The following is a 22,232-nucleotide window of genomic DNA, read 5'->3' on the forward strand; positions in this document are numbered from 1 at the left end:
ACTATACACTAAATAATGGTTAAAATGGCAAATCTTATATTATGTATGTTTTACCACAGTTCAAAAAAGAGAAAGGAATGAAGTACTGATACGTGCTACAATGTGGACGAACCTTCAAAAACATTACAATAAGTGAAAAAGTCAGACACAAAATATCACATATATCCCGTGATTCCATTCATACGAAATAATCCAGGATAGGTAAAGCCATAGAAACAGAAAGCAGAATGGTGGTTGCCAGAGGCTGGGAGGAGGGAGGAATGGAGAGTCACTACTTAATGGGTATAGGATTTTATTTCAGAATGATGAAAGGAACTAGATAGAGGTGATTATTTCACAATATTGTGAATATACTAAATGTCAGTGAATTGTACACTTTAAAATGATTAATTTGGGGGGCGGGAACCTTCAAGATGGCAGAGGAGTAAGACATGGAGATCACTTTCCTCCCGACAAATACATCAGAAATACATCTACACGTGGAAAAACTCCTACAGAACACCTACTGAATGCTGGCAGAAGACCTCAGACTTCCCAAAAGGCAGGAAACTCCCCACATACTTGGATAGGGCAAAAGAAAAAACGAAGACAAAAGAATAGGGACAAAAGAACGTGCACCTCTGGGAAGGAGCTGGGAAGGAGGAAAAGTTTCCACACACTAGGAAGCCCCTTCACTGGAGGAGACGGGGGTAGGCGGAGGGAAGCTTCGGAGCCGCGGAGGAGAGCGCAGCCACCGGGGTGCGGAGGGCAAAGCGGAGAGATTCCAGCACAGACGATCGGCGCCGACCAGCACTCACCAGCCTGAGAGGCTTGTCTGCGCACCCGCAGGGGCGGGCGGGGGCTGGGAGCTGAGGCTCGGGGCTTCGGAGGTCAGACCCCAGGGAGAGGACTTGGGTTGGCTGCGTGAACACAGCCTGAAGGGGGCTAGTGCGCCACAGCTAGCTGGGAGGGAGTTCGGGAAAAAGTCTGGACCTGCTGAAGAGGCAAGAGACCATCCTTTCAGCGTGCACGAGGAGAAAGCATTCCTCCCCAGTGTGCCCACCGAAAGGCAGAGCACCGCCTAAGCAAGCTCCAGAGACGGGCATGAGCCGCGGCTATCAGCTCGGACCCCACAGACAGGCATGAAACACTAAGGCTGCTGCTGCAGCCACCAAGAATCCTGTGTGCGAGCACAGGTCACTATCCACACACCCCCAGGAGCCTGTGCAGCCCGCCACTGCCAGGGTCCCGAGGTACAGGGACAACTTCCCTGGGAGAACACACGGCGCACCTCAGGCTGTTGCAACGTCACGCCGGTCTCTGCCGCTGGAGGCTCCCCCTGCATTGCAGTTATGACTACTGTACCCCTCCCTCCCCCCGGCCTGAGTGAGCAAGAGCCCCCTAATCAGCCGCTCCTTTAACCCCCTCCTGTCTGGCCGGGAACAGATGCCCGAGGGCGACCTACACAGAGAGGCGGGGCCAGAACCAAAGCTGAACCCCGGGAGCCGTGCGAACGAAGAAGAGAAAGGGCAATCTCTCTATGCAGCCCAGGGAGCAGCAGATTAAATCCCCACAATCAACTTGATGAACCGTGCCTCTGTGGAACACCTGACTAGACAACGAACGTTCCCAAAATTGAGGAAGCGGACTTTGGGAGCAACAGTAGACTTGGGGATTGCTGTTTGCAACTGATTTGTTTCTGATTTTTATATTTATTTTAGTTTAGTTTTTAATGCTTGTTATCACTGGTGGATTTATTAGTTTGGTTTCTCTCTTATTTTTATTATTTTTTCATTTTATTATTGTATTAATTTATTTTTCTTCCTTTTTTCTTCTTCCTTTTCTTCTGAGCCGTGTGGCTGACAGGGTCTTGGTGCTCCAGCCGGGTGCCAAGCCTGAGCCACCGAGGTGGGAGAGCTGAGTCCAGGACATTGGACCACCAGAGACCTCCCGGCCCCATGTAATATCAATTGTTGAGAGCTCTTGCAGAGATCTCCAGCTCAACACTAAGACCCAGCTCCACCCAACGGCCAGCAAGCTCCAGTGCTGGACGCCCCATACCAAACAACTAGCAAGAGAGGAACACAACCCCACCCATTAGCAGAGAGGCTGCCTAAAATCACACTAAGGTCACAGACACCCCAAAACGCACCACCGGACACAGCCCTGCCCACCAGAAAGACAAGATCCAGCCCCACCCACCAGAACACAGGCACCAGTCCCCACTACCAGGAAGCCTACACACAAGCCACTGACCAAACCTCACTCACTGGGGGCAGACACCAAAAACAACGGGAACTACAAACTTGCAGCCTGTGAAAAGGAGACCCCAAACACAGTAAGTTTAAAAAAATGAGAAGACAGCGAAATATGCAGATCAAGGAGCAAGGTAAAACCCACCAGGCCAAACAAATGAAGAGGAAATAGGCAGTCTACCTGAAAAAGAATTCAGAGTAATGATAGTAAAGATGATCCAAAATCCTGGAAATAGAATGGAGAAAATACAAGAAACGTTTAACAAGGATCTAGGAGAACTAAAAAGCAAACAAACAATGATGACCAACACAATAAATGCAATTTAAAATTCTCTAGAAGGAATCAATAGCAGAATAACTGAGGCAGAAAAACAGGTAAGTGACCTGGAAGATAAAATAGTGGAAATAACTACCACAGAGCAGAATAAAGAAAAAAGAATTGAGGACCGTCTCTGAGACCTCTGGGACAACACTAAATGTACCAACATTTGAATTATAGGGGTCCCAGAAGAAGAAGAGAAAAAGAAGGGGACTGAGAAAATATTTGAAGAGATTATAGTTGAAAACTTCCCTAATAGGGGAAAGGAAATAGTCAAGTCCAAGAAGCACAGAGAGTCCCATATGGGATAAATCCAAGGAGAAACATGCCAAGACACATATTAATCAAAAACTAAAAACAAAGTTATTTAATTTAACAAAAATTAAATACAAAGAAAAATACTAAAACCAGCAAAAATATTAAAAGCAACAAATAACATACAAAGGAATCCCCATAAGGTTAACAGCTGATCTTTCAGCAGAAACTCTGCAAGCCAGAAGGGAGTGGCAGGACATATTTAAAGTGATGAAAGGGAAAAACATACAACCAAGATTACTCTAGCCAGTAAGGATCTCATTCAGATTTGACAGAGAAATTAAAACCCTTACAGACAAGCAAAAGTTAAGAGAATTCAGCACCACCAAACCAGCTTTACAACAAACGCTAAAGGAACTTCTCTAGGCAGGAAACACAAGAGAAGGAAAAGACCTACAAAAACAAACCAAACCAATTAAGAAAATGGTAATAGGAACATATATATCAATAATTACCTTAAATGTAAATGGATTAAATGCTCCAACAAAAGACACAGACTGGCTGAATGGATACAAAAACAAGACCCATATATATGCTGTCTACAAGAGACCCACGTCAGACCTAGGGACACATACAGACTGAAAGTGAGGGGATGGAAAAAGATACTCCATGCAAATGAAATGAAAAACAAAAGAAAGTTGGAGCAGCAATTCTTATATCGGACAAAATAGAGTTTAAAATAAAGATTATCACAAGAGACAAAGAAGGACACTACATAATGATCAAGGGACCAATCCAAGAAGAAGATATAACAATTTTAAGTATTTATGCACCCAGCATAGGAGCACCTCAATACATAAGGCAAATGCTAACAGACATAAAAGGGGAAATCGACAGTAACACAATAATAGTATGGGACTTTAACACCCCACTTTCACCAAAAGACAGATCATCCAAAATGAAAATGAATAAGGAAACACAAGCTTTAAATGACACATTAGACGAGATGGATTTATCTGATATTTATAGGACATTCCATCCAAAAACAACAGAATACACTTTCTTCTCAAGTGCTCATGGAACATTCTCCAGGATAGATCATATCTTGGGTCACAATCAAGCCTCAGTAAATTTAAGAAAATTGAAATTGTATCAAGTATCTTTTCCAATCACAACACTATGACACTAGATATCAATTACAGGAAAAAACTGTAAAAAATACAAACACATGGAGGCTAAACAATACACTACTAAATAACCAAGAGATCACTGAAGAAATCAAAGAGGAAATCAAAAAATACCTAGAAAAAAATGATAATAAAAACACGACGACTCAGAAAGAGAAAAACAAGTACCATATGCTAACACATATATATGGAATCTAAAAAAAAAAAAAAGGTTCTGAAGAACCCAGGGGCAGGACAGGAATAAAGATGCAGACCTACTAGAGAATGGACTTGAGGACACAGGGAGGGGGAAGGGTAAGCTGGGACAAAGTGAGAGAATGGCATGAACATATATACGCTACCAAATGTAAAATAGATAGCTAGTGGGAAGCAGCTGCATAGCACAGGGTGATCAGCTCGGTGCTTTGTGACCACCTAGAGGAGAGGGATAGGGAGGGTGGGAGGGAGACGTAGAGGGAGGAGATATGGGGATATATGTATATGTATAGTTGATTCACTTTGTTATAGGGCAGAAACTAACACACCACTGTAAAGCAATTATACTCCAATAAAAGTGTTAAAAAAAAAAAAAAGCACAAAACACGATGACCCAAAACGTATAGGATGCAGCAAAAGCAGTTCTAAGAGGAACTTTACAGCAATACAATCCTACCTCAAGAAACAAGAAAAATCTCAAATAAACAACCTAACCTTACCCCTAAAGCAATTAGAGAAAGAAGAACAAAAATACCCCAAAGTTAGCAGAAGGAAAGAAATCATAAAGATCAGATCAGAAATAAATGAAAAAGAAATGAAGGAAACAATAGCAAAGATCAATAAAACTAAAAGCTGGTTCTTGGAGAAGATAAAATTGATAAACCATTAGCCAGACTCATCAAGAAAAAATGGGAGAAGACTCAAATCAATAGAATTAGAAGGGCTTCCATGGTGGCACAGTGGTTGAGAGTCTGCCTGCCGATGCAGGGGACACAGGTTGGTGCCCCGGTCCAGGAAAATCCCACATGCCACGGAGCGGCTGGGCCCGTGAGCCATGGCCGCTGAGGCTGCGTGTCCGGAGCCTGTGCTCCGCAGCGGGAGAGGCCACAACAGAGACAGGCCCGTGTACAGCAAAAACAAAAAAAAAAAAAAAAAAAGAATTAGAAAGCAAATAGGAGAAGTAACAACTAACACTGCAGAAATACAAAGGATCATGAGAGATTATTACAAGCAACTATATATGCCAATAAAATGGACAACCTGTATGAAATGCACAAATTCTTAGAAAAGAACAACCTTCCGAGACTGAACCAGGAAGAAATAGAAAATATAAACAGATCAATCACAAGCACTGAAATTGAGACTGTGATTAAAAATCTGCCAAAAAACAAAAGCCCAGGACCAGATGGCTTCACAGGTGAATTCTATCAAACATTTAGAGAAGAGCTAACACCTATCTTTCTCAAACTCTTCCAAAATATAGCAGAGGAACACTCCCAAACTCATTCTATGAGGCCACCATCACCCTGATACCAAAACCAGACAAAGATGTCACAAAGAAAGAAAACTAGAGGCCAGTATCACTGATGAACGTAAGATGCAAAAATCCTCAACAGATTATAGCAAACAGAATCCAAGAGCACATTAAAAATATCATACACCATGATTAAGTGGAGTTTACCCCAGGAATGCAAGGATTCTTCAATATAGACAAATGAATGTGATACACCATATTAACAAATTGAAGGATAAAAACCATATGATCATCTCAATAGATGCAGAGAAAGCTTTCGACAAAATTCAACACCCATTTATGATATAAACCCTGCAGAAAGTAGGCATGGAGGGAACTTACCTCAACATAATAAAGGCCATATATGACAAACCCACAGCCAACATCATTCTCAATGGTGAAAAACTGAAACCATTTCCTCTAAGATCAGGAACAAGACAAGGTTGTCCACTCTCACCACTATTATTCAACATAGTTTTGGAAGTTTTAGCCACAGCAATCAGAGAAGAAAAAGAAATAAAAGGAATCCAAATCGGAAAAGAAGTAAAGCTGTCACTGTTTGCAGATGACATGACACTGTACATAGAGAATCCTAAAGATGCTACCAGAAAACTACTAGAGCTAATCAATGAATCTGGTAAAGTAGCAGGATAGAAAATTAATGCACAGAAATCTCTGGCATTCCTATACACTAATGATGAAAAATCTGAAAGAGAAATTAAAAAAACATTCCCATTTACCACTGTAACAAAAAGAATAAAATACCTAGGAATAAACCTACCTAAGGAGACAAAAGACCTGTATACAGACAACTATAAGACACTGATGAAAGAAATTAAAGATGAAACAAACAGATGGAGAGATATACCATGTTCTTGGATTGGAAGAATCAACATTGTGAAAATGACTATACTACACAAAGCAATCTATAGGTTCAATGCAATCCCTACCGAACTACCAATGGCATTTTTCACAGAACTAGAAGAAAAAGTTTCACAATTTGTATGGAAACACAAAAGACCGTGAATAGCAAAGCAATCTTGAGAAAGAAAAACGGAGCTGGAGGAATCTGGCTCTCTGACCTCAGGCTATAATACAAAGCTACGGTAATCAAGACAGTGTGGTACTGGCACAAAAACAGAAATATAGATCAATGGATAGAAAGCCCAGAGATAAACCCACGCACATATGGTCACCTTATCTTTGATAACGGAGGCAAGAATATACAATGGAGAAAAGACAGTGTCTTCAATAAGTGGTGCTGGGAAAACTGGACAGCTACATGTAAAAGAATGAAATTAGAACACTCCCTAACACCATACACAAAAATAAACTCAAAATGGATTAAAGACCTAAATATAAGGCCAGACACTATCAAACTCTTAGAGGAAAACATAGGCAGGACACTCCTTGACATAAATCATAGCTAGGTCCCTTTTGACCCACCTCCTAGAGAAATGGAAATAAAAACAAACAAATGGGACCTAATGAAACTTAAAAGCTTTTGCACAGCAAAGGAAACCATAAGACAAAAAGACAACCCTCAGAATGAGAGAAAATATTTGCAAACGAAGTGACTGACAAAGGATTAATCTCCAAAATATACAAGCAGCTCATGCAGCTCAATATCGAAAAAACAAACAACTCAATCCAAAAATGGTCAGAAGACCTAAATAGACATTTCTCCAAAGAAGGTATAAAGATTGCCAACAAACACATGAAAGGATGCTCAATATCACTAATCACTAGAGAAATGCAAATCAAAACCACAATGAGGGGACTTCACCGGTGGCACAGTGGTTAAGAATCCACCTGCCAATGCAGGGGACATGGGTTCAAACCCCGGTCCGGGAAGATCTCACATGTCGTGGAGAGGCTATGCCCATGTGCCGCAACTACTGAAGCCATGTGCCCTAGAGCCCGCAAGCCACAACTACTGAGCCCATGCACCGCAACTACTGAAGCCCGCACAACTAGAGCCCGTGCTCCACAACAAGAGAAGCCACCGCAATGAGAAGCCTGTGCGCCGCAACGAGTAGCCCCCACTCAATGCAACTAGAGAAAGCCTGTACGCAGCAACGAAGACCGAATGCAGCCAAAAATAAATAAATACATTTATAAAAACAAACACACAAACCACCATGAGGTATCACCTCACACCAGTCAGAATGGCCATCATCAAAAAATCTACAAACAATAATTGCTGGAGAGGGTGTGGAGAAAAGGGAACCCTCTTGCACTGTTGGTGGGAATGTAAATGGATACAGCCACTATGGAGAACAGTATGGAGGTTCCTTAAAAAAACTACAAATAGAACTACCATACGACCCAGCAATCCCACTACTGGGAACATACCCTGAGAAAACCATAATTCAAAACGAGTCATGTAACACAATTTTGACTGCAGCACTATTTACAATAGCCAGGACATGGAAGCAACTTAAGTGTCCATCAACAGATGAATGGATAAAGAAGATGTGGCACATATATACAATGGAATATTACTCAGCCATAAAAAGAAACAAAATTGAGTTATTTGTAGTGAGGTAGATGGACCTAGAGTCTGTCATACAGAGTGAAGTAAGTCAGAATGAGAAAAACAAATACCGTATGCTAACACATATATATGGAATCTAAGAAAAAAATCGTTCTGATGAACCTAGGGGCAGGACAGGAATAAAGACGCAGACGTAGAGAATGGACTTGAGGACACGGGGAGGGGGAAGGGTAAGCTGGGACGAAGTGAGAGAGTGGCATGGACATATATACACTACCAAATGTAAAACAGATAGCTAGTGGGAAGCAGCCGCATAGCAGAGGGAGATCAGTTCTGTGCTTTGTGACCACCTGGAGGGGAGGACTAGGGAGGGTGGGAGGGAGACGCAAGAGGGAGGGGATATGGGGATATATGTATACGTATAGCTGATTCACTTTGTTACAGGGCAGAAACTAAGACAACACTGTAAAGCAATTATACTCCAATAAAGATGTTAAAAATAAATAAATTTTATGTTATGTGAAGTTCACCACAATTAAAAGAAACTATTGATTCACACAACAACATGGATGATTTTTAAATGAATTTTTCTAAGTGAAAGAAATGAGACTCAAAAGACGATGTAATAGTAACTCTGGAAAATACTACATTGACTGGATACCATAAGGCTACAAACAAAAAGAACTTTACACAAATACTGTACTACAGTGCGTAAATTTGTTTCGTGTCTAGGGAGACATACAACTAAACACGATGTGTTATCCTACAATGGGTCCTATAACAGAAAAAGGACTTTAGTGGAAAAACTGACGAAATCCAAAGAGTCTATAGTTAATAGTATTGTGCCAACATTAACGTCTGTTTTAAATGCACCATAAATATGTAAGATGTTTATATTATGGGGTGCTGGATAAAGGGCATACAGGGACTCTCTGTGCCAACTCTGCAACTCCTCTATAAATGTAAAATTATTTTGTAGTAAAAAGTTAATAAAACGAACAAGCAAAAACAAGAAACTATGCAGGGGACCCTAATTTGCTGATCCTGTCCTAGAGGAAATCTTGGCCACATGCATCAAAAAATGTACAAGGATTTTCACAGCAACATATTTGCAGTAGTCAAAATGGGAAACAACCCATAATCCAGCAACAGTGGAATGGATAAATAAAACACAGTAGAATCATATAATGGCATATATCCAGCAATGAGAATTGACAAACTGCAACAACATGGTTGAATACTATACCACCATAGTTAGTGAAAGAAGCACAGCACAGAATACAGTAAGATTATATCTAAGTGACATTCAAAACCAGGTTCAACAAAACTATACTGTTTAGAGATCCATACATAGGTGGTAAAATTATTAAATTGAAATATAAAATATAAAAAAATGATTTTTTGCCTACAAAAATAGCAATTTCATACAGCTCAATCTTAAAGAAATACAAGGAAATCATTGTCACAAGTCAAGAGAGTGGTCGCCTCTGCGGGACGGGAGAGGAATGTGATTGGGAAAGGTATACAGGGGACTCCTGGGGAACTGGAAAGGGCCTACTTTTTGATTTAGGTGATGGTTACACAGGTGTTCATTTTATAAATTTTCATTAAACTGTACATGAATGCTTTGTGTACTTGCCTATATACGGAGTTCACAATTTTTAAAAGGTAAAAAATTAATGTCATACCTGTTCTATGCAGAACATCATGCTCAGTTTTATGGGGAAAGCGAGAAGGACAAAACTAATTGGGGCTTTAAAAAGTGTATGGCCTAGTTGGGTAGATAAGACCCATATATAAGAAGATACCTTATAGCATTTCCAGTCAATGGGGAAAGATTAAGTTTTCAATGCATGGTGTTGGAACAACTGAGGAAAAAATTTTGCTCCACACTTAATAACTTACCCCAAAATACATTCCAAGTGGTTGAAAGATTTAAATACAAAAAATTAAATTATACAAGTTCTAGAAGAAAAACAATGGATGAGTTTTTAAAAATAATCATAGAAGTGGGAAGGTCTTCTCTAAGTATAACATGAAATTCTGAAGCCAACACACACACACCAAAAACTCTGATAAATATAACTAAAGAAAAATTTATAGTAATAACTACCAAAAGTCAAGCCAAAAGGCAAATACTGGGGAGAAATATCTGGAACTCACACCAGACAAACACTGCTTTCTTTAACAGATCAAGAACTCCTACAGCTAAATAAGGTCAATAATACAAGAGATAAATGAAAAAAAGATAAAACTGGTTCTTTGAAAGGGAATGAAAATGGGTCAAACGTATGTAAAGGTACAATAAAGTACCAGTTTTACCTTTCAGATGAGTCACCATCAAAGTCTGATAACTCCTCCTGTTGGTGAGGGTACAGGAAAACAGGCAGTATGGAAAGTAATTTAGCAATATACTAAAATTACAAATGCCCAATCTGTTTGACTCAGTAATTTCAAAGAATGTCAAATTCTTCTAAGCATTTATTTTTAGGAATTTGGATATACTTGCATATGTACAAAGTGATAACTGTATATACAAGAATACTCACTGCATCTTTTTTAAAATAAATTTATTTATTTATTTTTGGCTGTGTTGGGTCTTCATTGCAGCGCACGGGCTTTCTCTAGTTGCGTCGAGCGGGGGCTACTCTTTGTTACGGTGCGCAGGCTTCTCATTGCGGTGGCTTCTCTTTGTTGCGGAGCACGGGCACTAGGCGCGCGGGCTTCAGTAGTTGTGGCACGCGGGCTCAGTGGCTGTGGCTCGCGGGCTTAGTTGCTCCTCGGCACGTGGGATCTTCCTGGACCAGGGCTCAAACCCGTGTCCCCTGCATTGGCAGGCGGATTCTTAACCACTGCGCCACCAGGGAAGTCCCTCACTGCATCATTTTTAATGGCAAAATATCAGAAACTTAAATGTCCATAATACATTATGTATTATAAATACATTATAGCACAACCATATAATGGAATACTAAGCAGCTATCAAAAGGAGTTTGGCAGCTTCAGATTTACTGACCAGAAAATAACCTCCAAGATATTTTAAGTGGGGAAACAAGCAAATTTCAGTATAGCATGTGTAATATGCTATAGCTAGTATACACACACAATCACATATACATTAGTATATACACACACATATGCAAGCCTAAAGGTGTATATGTCATTACCCACACTAAGAATAAGGGTAAGAGTTAAGACCCATGTTGTGAAAATGAGTTCAGTTGTATTCCTAGTTTAAAACAAGCAAACAAAAGGTTGGCAACGGTATGTGCATCCCAGTAGATGAACTGATGCAAGTTGTCTATCACTTATGGTTTCTGCTCATGGAGACTCTTCATCCCCCCTTGTATTACTGTCATGGTCTCCTAACTGGTCTCAGCCCTCTGAGGTCATCCTACCTAATACCACCAGTTATGCTTCCAAAACAGAAATCTGATCAGACCAGTTCCCACTGATGACTCCATGCTAGACAGGAGACAGAACCCAAATTCCAGAACACAGTCCATAAGGCCCCCGAGGAGCCATCTCTGCACACTGCCCAGCCTTGCATCCTGCGACAGCTACCACAGCGTCTTTTACACAGCCATGCAATACTCCTGTGTCTTGAAACACGTTTTCTCGTTGACCACAGTGCCTTTATTTCTTTCCTTCTTTGGAAAAACTCATGTCATGAGGCCTAGTTTAAATGCCACCTTTTCTGTGAAACCCTACTGGACTTCTCCTTTTCCCTCTGGACTCCCAGAGCACCTTTCATACAACAAAAATATCAGAGCATGTATCACATTTTTATTGTTACCATGTCACAGCAGAATGAACATAGATTTTACAGAGACCTGGGCAACTGTGATGAGTTATCTTCCCAGCCTCTCTAATCCTCACACCTTCTTGTGTAAAATACATAAAGGGCCAAGTGCAGTATTTGGTGTATAATATGAACTCAGTATGTAGCTGCTGTCTAGGCTCTGCCAAACAAATTGTATGATTGTGACCAAGTTACACAGCCCTTATGAGCTTTAGAGCAGTGAAAGTAATGTTTCTATATTTTAGATCTGTTGAGGATTAGATGATATGTAAGGTACCTAGCACAGTCCTCAACCTATCCATGCTTAAATGTTTTCATCCTTTTCAACTAAATGATTAAAAATTACTTGCTCCAAATATGCACTGTTTTGAACCATAAGACAGAGAGGATTATAGAAGGATGTATGTGAAGTGGGGGAGGGAAAGAGACCAAGGTTTGGGTAGGGAGAGAGAACGTAAGAATATGGGTGTTGGAAGTAGTGGTCTGAAATCTCTTTACAGGTGCTAGAATACTACAGCCTATATGGAAAATAGAACACAGGAATATGCCAGAACTTCTGGGCTCTTTCCTAGTTTCTACTGTCTGGAGAAAAGTCAAAGTAATGGATTGGCTGTAGGGTGTCACACTGGAACTAGAATATAATGTAGTTTTTGGTGATTACCTTCTGTCCCAAATCAGAAAAACTCAAAATTACAGTTAAAGGCAGAGAAAGGAGATTTTCAGAAGAAAATCTTGGCAACTCTATCCTAGCAGCTAGGGGAAAAGATATGAAGCTCCAAAACCAAGCTAACCTGAAAATTATAATAGATGGTCAAGTTCCTCTGGGAAGGCCACTAACACACAAAGGGCAGACACAGCTCCAAGTGTCAAGCAATACCAAAGTCATTCTCTCCCTTTTGCTGTTTACTAGGCATCCCAAGTAGTTGTTTAGAAGTCTTGTGTTTCTTAATTACATCCCTTTCCCTGATTATATATATATATATATATATACACATATATATATACACATATACATGCATTTCCCTTTCCTTGATTAGATGTCTGTGCGGGGGAGAAGATATTCTATGGGAAGAAACTGGACTTACAGCCTAATATGCTTAGTTATAAAACTAGTAGACATTCCCAAATTTAATTCTCCTAAACTGTATATATATTTACATATATATGAGGATATATATCATTATATATATATCCTCATTTTACAGATATATCTTTAGTGTGGCAATGGGCTTGTAGTTAGTTACAGTGCCAGACAGGTGACAATACTCTGCAAGGTTGGGGTAAGGTTCTATAGAATATAGTATATGCTCTGAATCAGTGACAAATATATGCTTCTGTTTTCCCATAGTAAAATGAGGTTTATTAACGTTCTTAGTGCTGTCTAGTGCTATTAATCAAATCCAGTAGATGAGTTTACCCTATTTATACTTAATACTGTAACATATACATGGTCTTCTGTCATTTTATATTTTCCATGTTTATGTCTCCTTGTTTTCTTTCCTTTTTTTTTTTTTTTGCAGTATGCGGGCCTCTCACTGTTGCGGCCTCTCCCGTTGCGGAGCACAGGCTCCGGATGCGCAGGCTCAGCGGCCATGGCTCACGGGCCCAGCCGCTCCGCGGCATGTGGGATCTTCCCAGACCGGGGCACGAACCCGTGTCCCCTGCATCAGCAGGCGGACTCTCAACCACTGCGCCACCAGGGAAAGCCCTCTTTCCTATCTTTTTAAATAGATTTTGTATTTTCTTTTACTTCCCCCTGCCCCACCAATCTATAGTATGCTTTTAGTAATGCTAATGGTACTGTGGGAAAGAAAGAAGTCAGCACCCTTATACAATTTCTCACACCTCTTCCCTCACTTTACCTCCTGCTTTTTGTTGGTATCCTTGTGAACATATTTCACCCCCCCATTATAAAAGAGATATTTAATATAAAACAAAGTTCTAGTATAAATAAATACATTACCTTCTGTTTCAGAAAAATAATACATTTAGCGTTCACTGCCAGCCCCTTCACAGTACAGCTTCCCCCATCTGTTACTTATTTGATTCACCTCCAGAAAATTTAAGTTCTAATATATTTGGAAATGTTTTTATGAGGTCTTTACACATGAATGGCAACTTTATTGGGCATAGAACTCTTAAGCCAAACATTTTATCTCAGTATCCCGAGAACTGCAATTCATATATCCAACAAAGAACTCACATTACTGATCAATAAGAAAAAGACAGAAACACAACAGAGAAATGGGCAAATGGCTTGAACTCTACAAAAGAGGACATATATTAGTCATCAGGGAAAGGTAAATTAAAGCCACAATGAGATGTGATGATATACCTACCACAATGGCAGAAAGCCTTTTGATACCATTTGCTGGTTTAGATGTGGAGTACTGCTGGTGGGAGTTTAAACGGCTACAACCACTTTGGAAAACGGGCAGTACCTACTAAAAGCTGAACACATACAATTTCAGTCCTAGGTATACACCCAATAGAAGTATATAAGTGTGTACGTACATGTACCAAGGGATGTATATAAGAACGTCTTATAGCAGCATGATTCATAATAACCCCAAATTGGAAACAATCCAAAAGACCATCAACAATCTAATGGATAAATGGTGGTATATTCATATTATAAAATGGAATACTATATAGCAATGAGAATGCATGAACCACAAATATTGCTACACAACACAGATGAACCTCACAAATACAACACTGAACAAAAGAAGCCAGAACATAAAATACATACATGTGAAGTTCAAGAACAGCCCAAACCCATCAACGTGGTTAGAAATTAGAATAGTGCTTACCTTAGGACAGGAGTCAGTAGACTTTTTATGTTAAGGGCCAGATGACAAACACTTAAGGCTTTGCAGGGAATGCAGTGTCTGTGGCAACTGTTCATCTTTGCTAATGTAGAGCAAAAGCAGCCATAGACAGTACATAAACAAATGAGGGTGATGGTGTTTCACTGAAACTTCGACATTGAAATCTGAACATCATATAATTTTCATGAGTCATGAAATACTATTCTTCTTTTGATTTTTAAAAACAATTTAAAAACATAAAAAACTTGTTTTTAGCTCACAGATGTTAACCAGACTCGGTCTGCAGGCCATACTCTGCTTTAGGGAGTCAGGTGTAAGTGACTGGGTGGGGGCATATGGAGGTTTCTGATGTGATGGTAAAGTTCTGTTTCTTGATCTAGATGTGGTTACACAAGTACATGCTTTTTGTAAAACTGTACAGGCATACGTCATTTTATTGTGTTTTGCAGATACTATGTTTTTTTACAAATTGAAGCTTTCTGACAAACCTGCGATAAGCAAGTCTATCAGTGCAATTTTTCCAACAGCATTTGCTTCCCTTCATGCCTCTGTGTCACGTTTTGGTAATTCTCACAATATTTCAAACTTTTTCATTACTGTTGTATTTGTTATGGTAATCTGCGATCTTTGATGTTACTATTGCAAAAAAAAACTACAACTCACTTAAGTCTCAGATGTAGTTAGCATTTTTTAGCAATAAAGTATTTAAACTAAGGTACTTTTTTTGTTTTTTTTTTAGATATAGTGCTATTATACCCCTAACAGACTACAGTATAGTGCAAACATAACTTTTAAAAGCACTGGGAAACCAAAAATTCCATGGGACTCGCTTTAATGTGATATTCACTTTATTGCAGTGGTCTGGAACCAAACCCACAATATCTCCCAGGTATGCTTACAATTTATATACCTTCCAATATGTGTTTCAATTAAGAGAATGCTTTTAAAAAATTAAACATTAAAAATGTTTTTTTTTTTTAAATTAATTTATTTATTTAGGCTGCGCCAGGTCTTAGCTGCAGCAGCATGTGGGATCTTCGTTGCGGCATGCATGCGGGATCCAGCTTCCCAACCAGGGATTGAACCCGGGCCCCTGCAGTGGGAGCTCGGAGTCTTACCCACTGGACCATGAGGGAAGTCCCTAAGAGAATGTTTTCGAAAAAGTATATCTTAAATGGTAAAAAAAAAAAAAAAAAAAAAATTTAAAAATCCAAGTATGTATGACCAACTTAATTTTTGGTTAATTTATTTGTAGGGAATTCTTCATCCTTGGAATTCATCTTGAAGTTCATCCAGATCATTATTTGTCCATTTTTATTCATCTTCTTTCATTTAAAAAACATTTTCTATTTTATCTTTGACTCTTGCCTGTGTTCAATTTGTTTCATGATCTTTGCTGGAAAACACCAGCAAATGTTCCCAATATTCCCGACAGAATGAATCTGTGGAGGATCCCTCCTGCCTCTCTTCTGTATCCCTTATCTCCACTCTGATTATGTTCATTTCTATCTTCTTCTTCTACTTTGGAGCAGTCTTTCAAGCCTGTCCTTCTTCCTCACTGACTGGCTTTTTCTGTGACTCTGATTCTGCTTTTTGCAGCTTCTAGTATACTAGAAGTGCTTTGTGAAATGGCACATTTCTGCAGTTTAATCCATACATCTTGTGACTTCTTTGTCACTTTAATCTAGGACCTCACCTTTCATTTCTGGTTTCACAATGAACATTTTAGGCAACTTTCTTGAAGGTATAAATTAGTTGTTCAAACTCTTCTTGTCTTTCCTAATGTAAGTCTTCACTTGAATATTATATTTAATCCCTCTAACTTTTCCCCACAGAATCTGAATGGGTTGCACGTTGAATTTTTTGTTTGTTTGCTTGTTAATTGGTCTTTCAATGGAGTTTAGCTCCCGGCTTTCTCCCCCTTGGCACTATTGACACTTTGGACTAGATAATTCTTTATTGGGGCGGTGGGGGGGGGCCGGAGGGGGGGCGTCCTGTGCATTGAAGAATGTTTAACAGCACCCCTGGCCTCTGTCCGCTAGATGCCAGTAGAACCACACTGGTGTGATAACCAAAAATGTCCTCAGACATTGCCAAATGTCTCCTGGGGTGATGAGGGGTAAAACGGCACTCCGTTGAAAGCCACTGGTCTAGACTCATTTGCCCAAAAGCAGAATGTGTAGAATCTCCCTATTCTTCTGTATTTACCTGGATACTACTCAAATTCTTCCCTTAGAAATTAAGCTTAGAGAATTAGATGTTGTAGAGGTTTCAATTATTAGTTCAAAAGTTCAGCGGCCTATGAGGATCTGGGGCTGGCTGTGGACAGCTGCAGCTGGGAAATGTCATCTCTATATGCCCTCTGTTTTTTGGAGCCCATGCCTCTCAATCTGTATGTATGTTTGTGTGTGGAGGCTTGGGCTGTGCTCTGTCCTGATGCTAAGATTTTGGTTTATTTCCTCATATGGGAGTGGGCTGGTCACTCTGACAAGACATCAAGTTAAAATAAAGCCCCATGGTTTGCGGAATTTTTGTTTGGTGGTTCAGCAAATATTTTTCTCTACACAATGGCCTTTGTTTGGTGCTGTTGGCCCTTGGCTACAAAGCTGGCTCCTAAGATGGCTTCTCACATTCTCCAGCCAACCATCCTCACCCCAGACCTTAACCCCATCAGAAATTGGAGAAGAGCAGGAAAAGGAGACTTTCCAAAGTGCAGGCTTTCTAGATGTGTGGTCTCCAGCCCATCTCTCCAAGTTGGGGAGTCCTTTTGAGCCTCCACTATTGTTTTTCCTAACCCTGGGAGTTGTATATACCTCATGTCATCACTGTTTTCAATTCAAATTGATCTTTAGCTGGCAGACAGCACTTGGAATTCATAGTTTAAGATTGGGGCCATTTTCAAATTTCAGTTGATGAAATTTCCTCTTACATTTTTGTTTGTCTTGGTCCCTTTCACCAGGTTTCAGAAAAGGAGTATTTTGCTATCTTACTGTTAAGTCATCATTTTTCCTTTTACTCCCCAGTGTACTATTTCTTCCTTTTCCATAGAGGTTAAGTGACAGGGCAAGGAAATGGCTCAACTCTTCCTAAAGTAAAATCTCTTTTACGTCTCTCTTTGAGCAGTGAGGGAAGTGACGTTTTTTTCCTAAAATACATAGTAGAAAGCTCTGGGGTAGAGCTCAGGAGAACAAGATCCAATTTTTGAGGAAATGCTGGTTATGTGGCTCTAGGTGCTTTTTTTTTTTTCCCTGTGCACTTAATTTTATACTCAAAATAGAAAAATATGATCTGTTCCACTTTTGCACTAGGCTGGGGAGAGAATGAAATGTATCCTTTGTGCCATCAGCAAGAGATATTAAACACAAGAAACTACTCATTACTACCTAGCAGAAAGAGGGGTCCTTAATTTCTAAATGAACCTTCCACCTTCTCTACCACCTCTCTACACAGAGACTAGGGCACCCACACTTTCCCAGTGGGGAACCTCACAGCCAGGTATAGGTATAGGCTGAGGCATTTCTTTTCTTTATGACATTGATAAAAAGAGACGGTTGATAACTGGTGCACAATTAATGCATAGGTGTCAAAATCACACAAAGGTTTTACTGTACCCATCTTCTTTTTCCTATATAATGCTCCAGTTTCCCGATGTAATTTTAGTGGACGTAAAGCCAAACACCTTAAGTTTATATAACTAATTCCACTTGCATGAAAGTCAATAACTGACTGCTAGAACTTTGCCTCCTGGCAATCACAAATCCACACCGTGGGCAGGGAGATGGTTGGGCCCCACCCTGGATCAGGTGTGCCAGGTGAACTTTTTTAAAACTAAAATCTCAGGTCATCTGCCTGTGAGTTCATGGGCAGCATGCTGGGTCTGCTGGTAGCAGAAAGACTTTCATAACAATGGGCACACTCGGGCTTCCCTGGTGGCGCAGTGGTTAAGAATCCGCCTGCCAATGCAGGGGACACAGGTTCGAGCCCTGGTCCAGGAAGATCCCACATGTCGCTGAGCAACTAAGCCCGTCCGCCACAACTACTGAGCCTGTGCTCTAGAGCCCGTGAGCCACAAGTACTGAGCCCGCGCACCACAACTACTGAGCCCGCGCACAATTACTGAAGCCCGCATGCCTAGAGCCTGTGCTCTGCAACAAGAGAAACCACCACAATGAGAAGCCTGCCCACCGCAATGAAGAGTGGCCCCCACTCGCCGCAACTAGAGAAAGCCCGCAAGCAGCAACGAAGTCCCAACGCAGCCGAAAATAAATAAATAATAAGTTAATTAAAATAATAAAAAAAAAACCAATGGGCACACTACTCGCTGATGACAAAGATTAAAGGTAAGGAGATCATGCCCAAACCTATCTGACGTCTCTGCAGAATTTAATATGGAGGTAGAATAAGGCTGACCAGTTGACCAAAAAATATGTAGAGCACCACCATATGATCAGCACCAGTTTAGATGTTTTAGAAATACAACATTGAGTCCCTGTTCTTAAGGAACCTGGGATTTAACTGAAAAGACTAGTATGCATATAATAACAAATCACGTAAGACATTAAATATTGACCCTTCTTCAGTAGTGATGTTGTTGGCTCTCCCAAACTATCTCTTTGTTCTAACCTATCCTCTCCTCAGTTTCTTCCCACATCTCTTCCATACTTCCCTCATGGCCTCCTGTTTGAGATTCTCTACCCTAAAAGATAGTATCCTCCTTTTTTTTTTTTTTTTTTTAGTATTTATTTATTTGGTTGCACCGGGTCTTAGTTGCTGCAGGCAGGCTCCTTAGTTGCGGCATGCGAACTCCTAGTTGCAGCATGGGTGTGGGATCTAGTTCCCTGACCAGGGATCGAACCCGGGCCCCCTGCATTGGGAGCACGGAGTACCATCCACTGCGCCACCAGGGAAGTCCCAGTATCCTCCATTCTTGATCTACATAGTCAGCCTGGTGAACCGTCTATAACTGAGACTTCAACTACCATCAGTTTGCTGAAGAACCTCCGATTCACAGATCCAACTGGATGCACACCTGCTGGTCCCCCAGACATCTCAAAGTCATATACCCAAACTTGCTTCCCTGCCAGTATTTCAAATCTTGGTGAATGGCACCACCATCTACCCAATCATCCAACCTGGAACCTCAGGAGTCATCTGTGACTGCTTCTTCTTTACTCCTACATTCAACAGGTCACTGAACCAATTAGTTCTTTCTCTCATTCTTTCTTTTATCCACTCCTCCTCTCCTTCCTCCTACTCAATGTCATTCTTACTTCAGGCACACATAATTTCTTGCCTGTGCTTGCCTGTGCTTGCAAACTGGTATCATCCTCTCATGCCCTGAAACTCTCCTCTCCAGCCACTCCCAATCTTTCATCTAACACACCAGTCATACCAGAACTACTTGTATTTCTCCATGTTTTCTCGCCTACACATCTTCATGTGTTTTTTCATGTATTTTTCATCTCTATAATCTTCATGTCCCTTTGCCTAGAACACTCTACTTTCTCCCTATTAATCTATTAAACTTCTGCTTATCCTTTAAAACTCGCATAAGACATCGCTTCATCCAGGAAGTTCTTTCTGATACCCTCCTACCCAGAGTCTTATTCCCCACTTTATACTGGTATACAAATACTCTATTGCCAAAAAAATATTTAAAAGACATGAAGTTCCTATTCATCTCAAACTGCATACAAAGGAGGAAAATACATTCTCATAAAAACTATAGGAAACAGACTTTACTGTAAACGGAGGTCAGTCTCTGTGTCCCCCTGTTCAGAACTGTGGCTCATACTGAAGTCACCCAGTGGGTGCTGCTATCAGCCACGTCTGCTGGGCAACATCCCTCCCTCACCCAAACTTTTACCATGCTTCAGGCAGGCAAAGGAGATGTTTTTCTTGTATTCACCTTTGGCTACTTCTTTAGGGCAGGATGATCCACTGGATAAAAATACAGCATTCCTATGGAAACAACCTCTAAAATCTATGTCTCAGTTTACTGCTTTTGCTATGGTTAAATGTCTCCAGCTACCTGTGGACTGCTCCTCAGAGACATCAGGACAAGACTTGAAAGTTAACACAGACCTGTTTCCTTATCTATAAAATGATGACCAGATGATCTCAAAGGATGCTCTTCCCACTAAAACATCATCTGGACTCATTCCCTGTCCTAAGCTGGCTCTCCCTGTGAATGTCCCCATTTCTGAGAATAGATAAAGTACATAAAGGGCGTAGCCAACAGGCATTGCAGTTCATCATCCTGCCTCTGACACAAGTGTTATAGGAAGGTTAAGTGGTGGTTAGGGGAATCTCCAATGTGTGCCCCTACATATTAGGAATGCATCAATACTCTCTTCTCCCAATAATTCAATGCAGAACTTCAACTTGTGCTATGTTTTCTCAAGCCTGTACGTATCATACTACCTTTTGGAGTACAGCATTTCCTTTCATGTCTTTTAAATTTATTTCTTTGAAGCCTCAGGGGGTACCTTTAATTCTAGTATTTCAAGATTCAGAGAACAAGTAGATATGGATCCCATCCATACCTTCAGAACACCTGTAATCTTCATACAAGTGTAAGACAATGCTCTTGGTGTTTGGCAGGTTTTGGTTACCTGGTGATGCCCACATTGGCCAAAATTGCTTATTTGCCAAAAATCACCATGGAGCTTGAATATTAGGTTTCTTTTGCCATAAGACCTTTCCATGTTTTTATAAAGTTGTTTCCATACTTAAACCGCCTGTTACGAGTGCTTAACGACATCTCCAAATTTCACTGTCGCTTCTACGGAAAATTCTTCATTATAGTGACCTACAATCTGCACCTTTCTATCTACCACTGTTGAGGGGCTGAGTTTCTGGAATATGAGATGGTTGCTAGCTAACATTAATCCCAGAGTGAACAAGCTTCGTTCCTAACCCTTGTCCCGCCCGAGCCTGAGTTCACAAAGACAAGTTCATCAAACCAGTTGATGAAAGCACCTGTCCAGACGTGGAGGCTTTCCCTAACACAACCTCAACACCTCCAGAAACTGTTTCCAAGTGAATGCTTTCTTCTTCGGCCCTCTTCATGCCTAATACCACTGTTTCAGAAGGACTCATTTCTCAGCTAAACAACTTTAATCACAGTATGACATGGTGGTCCAGCTGCCTAGGTTCAAATCTCACTTCTACCATCCGCTAGCTCTATGACTTGGGTAAATCACTGAATCTAATTTTGCTTTCTTCATCACTCAAATCGAACTACTGACAGTACCCGCCTCATATAGATGTTACAGAGGATTAAATGAGGTAGTGACTACAAAGCACTTGGTACAGTGCCTGGAATAGGGCAAGTGTTTCATATTCTATTACTATTGCTGTGGTTGTTATTGCTATTCTCAGTAGCTTCCTAAGTGGTCTCCTGCCACAAGATTATCACTCTTCACTCTTCTGTGCTACTTCCAGGAGGAGGTACTTTCAAAAATTTTTCTTGATTATAAAATACATATTTCATTAGAGAAAATTCAGAAAACATAATGAGGGAAAAGTCACCCACAGTCCGAACAGTGATACAACCACTGGTGGTATATTTCCTTCCAGTCTTTTCTCTATTTTTTTTTAACCTAGGTGAGCTGAT

At 40.5% G+C, this 22,232-nt stretch overlaps 1 protein-coding gene across 11 annotated transcripts in view; it reads right to left on the reverse strand.

Moving 5' to 3' along the window:
• Window positions 1–22,232, reverse strand: part of TET3 (tet methylcytosine dioxygenase 3) — a 109,267-nt gene that overhangs the window by 27,728 nt on the left and 59,307 nt on the right. The window lies entirely within an intron of this gene.

Source organism: Delphinapterus leucas, chromosome 13, assembly GCF_059928025.1.
Source record: "Delphinapterus leucas isolate spDelLeu-1000000601 "Yukka" chromosome 13, BTC_Dleu_Yukka2, whole genome shotgun sequence".
In the NCBI taxonomy this organism is placed as follows: Eukaryota; Metazoa; Chordata; class Mammalia; order Artiodactyla; family Monodontidae; genus Delphinapterus; species Delphinapterus leucas.